Source organism: Elephantulus edwardii, unplaced genomic scaffold, assembly GCF_000299155.1.
Source record: "Elephantulus edwardii isolate Elephantulus edwardi_28Jun2011 unplaced genomic scaffold, EleEdw1.0 scaffold00317, whole genome shotgun sequence".
Classification (NCBI taxonomy): domain Eukaryota; kingdom Metazoa; phylum Chordata; class Mammalia; order Macroscelidea; family Macroscelididae; genus Elephantulus; species Elephantulus edwardii.
The window spans coordinates 1,721,753-1,730,245 of NW_006400067.1; positions in this window are offsets into that span (position 1 = coordinate 1,721,753).

Consider the following 8,493-nt stretch of genomic DNA (forward strand, 5'->3'; position numbering starts at 1 on the left):
TTTGTTGTTTGCGGTTCTGTTAAATTTTGCTATTCTTACTGGGGTGAGATGATATCATATAGTTGTTTTGATTTACATCTCTCTTAGAGCTAGGGATTTTGAACATTTCTTCATGTGTTTGTTTGTCATCTGAATGTCTTCTTTGGTGAAGTGTCTGTTCATATCCTGTGCCCATTTTTCAATTTGCTTGTTTACCTTTATCTTGTTGTGGTGCTCAAGTATTTTATAAATTCTAGATATAAGTCCTTTATCTGACATGTCATTACCAAATATTTTTTCCCAGTCTACGGCTTCCCTTTTTGCCTGGTTGGAGAAGTTTTTGGATGTACATAGGGATTTGATTCTTAGAAGGTCCCATTTATCTATTTTATCCTCTCCTGGTTGTAGATTGTTCAGGATTCTTGGAAGACTGTTTATGTTGTGGATTAGGAATTCTAGACTCAAAAGGAAAAATACTACATAAAGCTATTGTTGTGAAACAAGACTGACATCAGGGTTGGGGGGAAACTGAGAAAGATGGGATAAATGATGAATACTATATTGAAATAGATGAGGGAGAGAACTGTTTAAAAGGGATATATGATTAAGCAGTATTGTCATGACAGGAGTCCAGAACGGAGGCTGCACAGTGGAGTGGACTTGGGGAGGAGGATTGTATAAAAATGAAAGAATTTTTCTTTTCCTTTTCAAAGAGAAGATCAAACTCTGAGGGAAGGAGGTGGGCAGGGAGAAAAGTGAAACAATGAATGGATGGCAATCCAAAGTCTCTGTAAATTTTCATTAAAATTAATAATAATAATAATAAAAAGAAAAGAAAAAAGTCATTTGTAGCATAGAATGTACAAACAATATAGAATGTGTAAACAATAGTAAAATGAAATGGAACACATGAACAACATCATTCTAAGCATTAGTGAGATGAGATCAACTGACTTTGTCCACTTTGAATCAGACAGTCACATGGCATACAATACTGGTAATGAAAACCAAAGACAGAATGCTGTTGCATTTTTAGTTTAAAAAGGATTCTTTCAAATTCTATCATGAAGTAAAAAATTGTGAGTGATTGGATATTATCTATTTGTGTACAAGAAAAACCTGCGCTCCTGGCCGAGTGGCAAGAAACAACTCTGAAATCCCAAAGGCACACTATTTGAATCCACCAGCTGTTCCATAGGAAAAGGATGGACAACCTCCTTCTGTGTAATTTCCTGTCTCTGACAACTTTCTGGAGGGTAAGCTATGGGTCGATTCCAACTCAAAGGTACATAACAAAGGCAACAACACATTTCATCAGCTAATGTCAAAGAGGAGGAAATTGAAATTTTTTACCAAATCTTATAATCCAAATTGAGATATGAAGCTGTCCTTGAGACTTGTACCTGATAGTTGTACTTAGAAACTCTTAAATTCAAGTTATATTAGCTGCATGGATAGGCAGACTCGATATTGTGAAATGACCAAATACTACCAAAAACAATTTACATGGTCAATGCAATCCCAATGAAAATACCATTTTCATTCTTCAAAGAGATGGAAAAGGCGATCTCCAATTTCATTTGGAATGGAAAGAGACCCCAAATAAGCAAAGCACTCATTAAAAAGAGAAACAAGGTAGGAGGCATCTCACTCCCTGATTCCAAATCCTACTACATTGCTGTGGTGGTCAAGACAGTGTGGTACTGGTACAATGACAGACACATAGATGAATGGAATAGAACTGATAATCTAGAAATCAACCTATCTACATATGGTCAATTGTTTTTTGAAAAGCAGATGAAATCAGTTAATTGGGGAAATGACAGACTTTTAAACAAATGTTGTTTGCAAAATTGGAGAATTATCTGTACAAAACTCAAGCAAGATCCACACCTCACTCCATACACAAAAACAAAGTCAAAGTGGATCAAGGATGTAGGACTAAGACCAAGGACTCCAAACTTCATTATAGAAAAGCTTGAAAGAACTCTATAAGCCCTACTGCACAACATGAACAGTCTGCCAAGCACCCTGAAAACCTTAACAACCAGGAGTGGATAAAATAAATGAATGGGACCTTCTAAGAATAAAATCCGCTTGCACATCCAAAGACTTCTCCAACAGGGTAAAAAGGGAATCCACAGACTAGGAAAAAATATTTGGCAACAACATGTCTGATAAGGGACTTACATCTAGAATTTATAGAATACCTGAGCACCACAACAAGATGAAGGTAAATAACACAGTTGGAAAATGGCCACAGGATATGAACAGACACTTCATTAAAGAAGACATTCAGATGACAAACACATGAAGAAGTGTTCAAAATCCCTAGCTCTAAGATAAGTGCAAATCAAAACAACTATGAGATATAATCTGTCATGAGCCTTGAGCCTTAATTACTCATAGACATATTACAGAAGCCAATTACAATTTATTGATTAATTAATTAATTAATTAATAGCAACAATTGCAATTTACCTACATTGAAATTAATAAATTAATCACAAAATGTTGATTCATTGATTCATAACAAGCATCAGTGAATTGCAATTTATCTACATTACAATTCATAAATCCATCACAACATATTGATACATTAATTCATGTTGTTGTTGTTATGTGCCGTTGAGTTGCATGCTACTCATAGCGACCCTGTGTACAACAGCCCTAAACTTCGCTCTGTCCTGTGCCAATCGCACTGTCTCTGACACTCCCATCCCAATTATCCCAGTCACTGAATCAATCCACCTCATAGAGGGGCTTCCCCTCCTGCACTGTCCCTCCACCCTACCAAGCATGATGTCCCCCTCTAAGGACCGGTCTCTCCTCACAACATGTCCAAAGTATGTTAGATGGAGCCTCAGAATCCTTGCCTCCAAGGAGCCACCTGGTTTAACCCTTTCCAGGACAAATCTGTTTGTTTTCCTAGCAGTCCATGGTATTCTCAATACTCTTCTCCAGCACCACAGCTCAAAGGCATCAATTCTCCTTCTATCCTCCTTGGTCATTGTCCAACTCTCTGATGCATAACAGGTGATTGCGAAGACCATGGCCTGTATCAGATGCACCTTAGTCTCCAAAGAGACACCATTGCTCTTCAGTACTTTGGAGAGGTCCCTAACAGCAGACTTTCCCATGGCAATGCGCCTTTTAATTTCCTGGCTGCTGGTGCCAAGACTCTCGACTATGGAGCCAAGCAAACTAAAGCTGTGTACAATCTCAATCTCTTCATCATCCATCCTGATGCTGCCAATTGGTCCAGTGGTGAGAATCTTTGTCTTCTTGACATTGAACCTCAATCCATATCATAGGCTGCAGTCCTTGACCCTCTGCAGCAGGTGCTTCAGGTCCTCCTCAGTTTCAGCAAGCGGGGTTGTGTCATCCGCATAACACAGATTGTTGATAAATCGTCCCCCAATCTTGACCTCACATTTCTCCTCATAGAGCCCAGCCTCCCGGATAATCTGTTCTGCATATAGGTTGAAAAGGTATGGAGATAGGATGCATCCCTGGAGTACGCCCTTCCCAGTTTTGAACCATGCAGTCTTCCCTTGCTCTGTTCTGACGACTGCCTCCTGGTCCAAGTATAAGTTTTGCATTAGAACGATCAATTGTTCTGGGATTCCCATTCTTCTCAGAGTTAGCCATATTTTGTTATGATCCACACAAATGCCTTTGCATAGTCAATGAAACACAGATAGAAATTCCTCTGGTATTCCCTGCTTTCAGCCAAGATCCATCTAACATCAGCTACAACATCTCTAGTACCACGACCCCTTTTGAACCATTAATTCATAATAAACATTAAACCGTTAATTGCAATTTAGCTACATTGTTTTTCATAAATCCATCCACAATATATTGATTCATTCATTCATAGTAAGCATTAAACATTTAATTGCAATTTTCTACATTGTAATCCACAAATTCATCACATGTTGATTCATCAACAATAGAGAAACTCACTCACCCCAGGATCCCAACTAGTTTTCTTCTTTAGCCTCTCATGGTCATTGGTGCAGTCGGGTGGTTCTCCACTAGTTTAGTAGGTTGATGTAGCCAGTGTCTATCGGTATGGGAAGAATCCTCCACTGTCTCAATAGCACATATCCATCAGTGTAGGCTAGAGGTCTTGGCTCTAAAAAGAGCCTTTGGGTCTTCAGTGTTCACCTCAGTGTTCCAGTTTGAAGTGGAGGAGGTTCAGGTTGAGCTCTCTGGAATATAAATACCTTTAGCTTGGCTACTAGATGCTACATCATATTCAACCAATTATATTAAACTTTGAGTTTTCAACCAACCACATTAGTCCCAAAGCAACACAGGTTTAACCAATCATGTTCTATCTACAGCAACATGGCATTAGCCAGTCATATCTCCTTATCAAGGGTCTGGACCTGTTGTGATCAGGAGACCCTAGGCCTCTAAGAGACCTAATTGGACATATTAACTCTTCAGTACATTTTCACAAATAGTCTTAACATAATTCCTAAAAGCAAATTCCTAATATATTTCTTATTTTAATTCTCACATATGATTTAGCAAGTTCTTAAATTATTTCCTACCTTAATTCTTAATATATAGCTGATTCCCAGTATACTTCTTACTCTTAAATTTACAAGTTACAGTCTCTTGGCAACATGGGCAGTAACAAGTTACATTCCCTTATCAGGATTCACACAATAGCTTTACAGGCAAGTTATTATCAGTTACATTCCCATATCAAGGGTTTGCACCTCTTGTGGTCAGTGGTGCTCTAGGCCTCAAAGAGGCCCATTATGGCATGTTACACTGCTAGTATATTTTTTCATAAATAGCCTTATATCTATACTTAAGCATCAAATTCATTATAATATTTTTCCACAGCAAAATACAATTTAAGATATAATATGTTACAGCAAAATTAATATATTTTTCTTACATTTAAGCTGTTCATAACATCATCTTACCCCAGTAAGAACAGCAGAATTCAACAGAGCAGCAAATAACAAATGCTGGTGAGGTTGTAGAGAAACAGGAACCCTTATTAACTGTTGGTGGGAGTATAAAATGGTGCAATCACTATGAAGGCGGTACGGTGCTTTCTCAAAAAGTTGGAAATAGAAATATAATTTGACCCAACAATTCCACTACTGCAAATATATCCTAAAGAAACCTCAACTGCTACCAAAGCAGATATATGCACACCCATGTATATTGTGGCTTTGTTCACAATAGCAAAGAGTTGGAAACAACCAAAGTGTCCATCAACAAATGAACAGATAGAGAAGCTGTAATACATTCACACAATGGAATAATATGCTGCACTGAAAAACAAAGAACTCATGAAATATTACACAAAATGGGTGAGCCTGGAGAACATTATGCTGAGTGAATTATCTCAGTCACAAAAGGACAAATACTGCATAGTGCCACTGTTGTAAAAGAGGACTGACATCAGGGTTGGGGGGAACCTAAGAAAAGAGAGGATAAATAATGTATACTGCTTTGTAACAGATGAAGGATAAAACTGGTTAAAAAATTAGGTATTATTTTCATGACAAGATTACAGAAAAAAAATGCATATTAAAGTGGACTGTGGACTTGGGGCAGAGGGGGATTGTATAATAATGAAATAATTTTTTTTCTTCAAAGAGAAAAATGAGCTTGGGGGAATGGATGGCCAGGGAGGAAAGTGTGCAACAATGAATAAATTTGGAAAAAATTAAATGGAAAGATTATATATATATATAACATTAAACATCATTAAGAAAAAAAGACAGTGAGGAGGTATGGGAGCACTTGTTGCAGAAGATTAAAGAATACAGCCTTTGCATTGTAAAGAAAACGAAAAATTCTTACCTCTAGAGAGATTGTGTTGTTGTTGTTAAGTGCCTTTGAGTTGTAGACTACCCATAGCCACCCTATGAATGAAAGACCTGAACACTTGTATAACTTCCATCATTTCTCCAAGTTTACAGAGTTCCCAGAGGCAAGCTATTTTTGAAGTGGATGCAACTCCTGCTTCCAAGCTTGTTTTAATCATAGAGCTCCACCAAACACTGTCTTCTCTCTGGGTAACCATTATTGCATTTGACACATCAGTGTCACAGTGTTCAGCATTACAGTAACCACGACTTAACCTCTGTACTGCAAATGGACAAACCAGTGCTGTACCACTTAGAAGAATGTTTGACTAACGTTCTTTGACCCTCTAGCCCAACCAAATTTAAGAACCTAGGCAAGGTTCAAACTCCATGAGCTCCATCATCGCACATTCTTCCATAATCAAGTTTTCTTATTGGCTTGGAATACCCCAAAACTCCCATCTGGGAACATTACACTGCTTACCCAATCTCCTCCTATTCTGATGCCACATGTTTCTTAATACGCTCTAACTTCTTGAATAATTTGTTCAGCATATAGACTGAATACACGTGAGGAAAGGATAAAGTATTAATGCACATCTTTGATTTTAATCCATTGTATATTGCCTTGCTCTATTTTCATACAGCTTCTTGATTTAGATATAGATTTCATGGCAGATAGGTAACATCATAATAAAGGAGAAAAGATTGAAACTCAATAACTTCAATTTACTTGGATCCACAATCAACACCCTTAGTACCAACAGTCAGGAAATCAGGAGACGAATTCCCAGGAGACTAGCAAAGTCTGCTGTTAGGGTCCTTTCTGAAGTATTGAGGAGTAGTGATGTCAGTTTGAGGACTCAAGGTGCGTCTAATTCAGGCCATGGTCTTTCTGATACGTTGCTATGCATTTGAGAGCTGGACAATGACTAAGGATAACAGAAGGAAAAAAATGATGCCTTTAAGCTGTGGTGTTTGGCATCCCATAGACTGCCAAAAAACCAAACAAATATATCTTGGAGAGGGTGTGGCCAGAGTGCTCTTTGGAGTTAACGATGATGAGTCCTCGCTTCATAGACTTCAGACGTGTTGCTAGAAGGGGCTATTTCTTGAACATGATGCTCAGACTGACAGAAGGTAGGTGAAGGAAAGGAAGACCTTCTACCTGGTAGATTGACACAGTGACTGTTACAATGGACTTTAGTGTGTCAAGAAGTGTGAGGATGGCACAGAGTTCAGATCTGTTGTTCATGGGGTTGCTATAAATCACACTCACCCCAGTGACACTTAACAACAACCACAACTATAGAAGGGGGGGAATAATGCAGGCAGTCTTGGCATTACAACTTTATCGAGTCCATATTTATCCCTTTAAAGTCCACTGTCCCTGGTCCTGGCAGGTCCTCAATAGTACTCAATGGTGCTTCATGGGCAGATAAATGGACCCCATGTAGATGAATAGACTCTCCACTTGCAGGAGATAGAAATGAGGGAGCCACAGATGTCAAGAATGAAGCAAACTAGCAAAGCACTTGTGATTGAAGTGAAGCTACAAATATAAATCAAACACCTCCTTTCTTCACAAGAAAAATGAGGAAGTAGTGCCTGTTCCAGCAGGCCTGATGTTCAAAGAACTTCCCTCCGGGAAGCTCTATTTATATATGTTAGCACTACACATAGTATATAAAAATAAAATCTTGCTCTGCCAAGCAAATGGGCTTAGATGTCACATCTTCCGTCACTAAGAAGAAAGAAAATGAAATTCCTTAAACAACAAGCATGCTTCAGTGCACAATGCTCATGGGCTTTTGTCGGTATTGCTGGGGTGGATCTTTGAGTTCTATTTGTAATAAGATAACTATTTTACCAACTGGGAAAACTTCCAAATGATTACGTCCCTGCAAGCTTCTAAATAGCGTTGTGCTTCATTTTCTTTTATTTCCTCTAAATGTACCAGTTGTTCTGTGTTTGGGGAAGAATTGGCCAGCAAAGACCAGCCAGCATATTCAGAGTATAGAAAATAACTATACTGGATCATTGAGAAGAGACAAGGGACTTGAAAAAAACTTCCTGTAAGTGTATACTTAAGATTTTAGTTCTTAGATTCTCTTCTTACCCTAATAAACACTTCAACTGTATTTGCCAGGTATCAGGGATATTAACTATCTGCTGTGTGTTTACTTCATATCATAATCTGAATTTGACAATGAAAAGAATGACTGCTAACAAAATACTCCTTAGAAGTAAGTAGGGGACGACTTACTTCTGCTCATTGATTTTGGACACTCTATCAGTGCAGACAACTCAAAGGCATGTAACAACAACAACAACATCAGGAAAAACCATGAGATGGATGACACAGCAACCACAGGATGAATTCATACATACCAGTTGTTACTAGCAGTAAATAAGGCCGCAGGAATTAATGGGATATCAACTGATTTGTTTCAATTAACAGATGCAAACCTGTATGCACTCACAAGTCTATGCCAGGAAATTTGGAGGGCAGCTTTCTGACCAATGGATTGGAAGAAGTCCATATTTGTTCCCATTCCAAAGAAAAGGTGATCAACTTAATGTGGAAACTATCAAACAATATAGTTGATAGCATTTACAAGCAAAATGCTACTGAAGATCATTAAAAAATGGCTAGAACAATGCATAG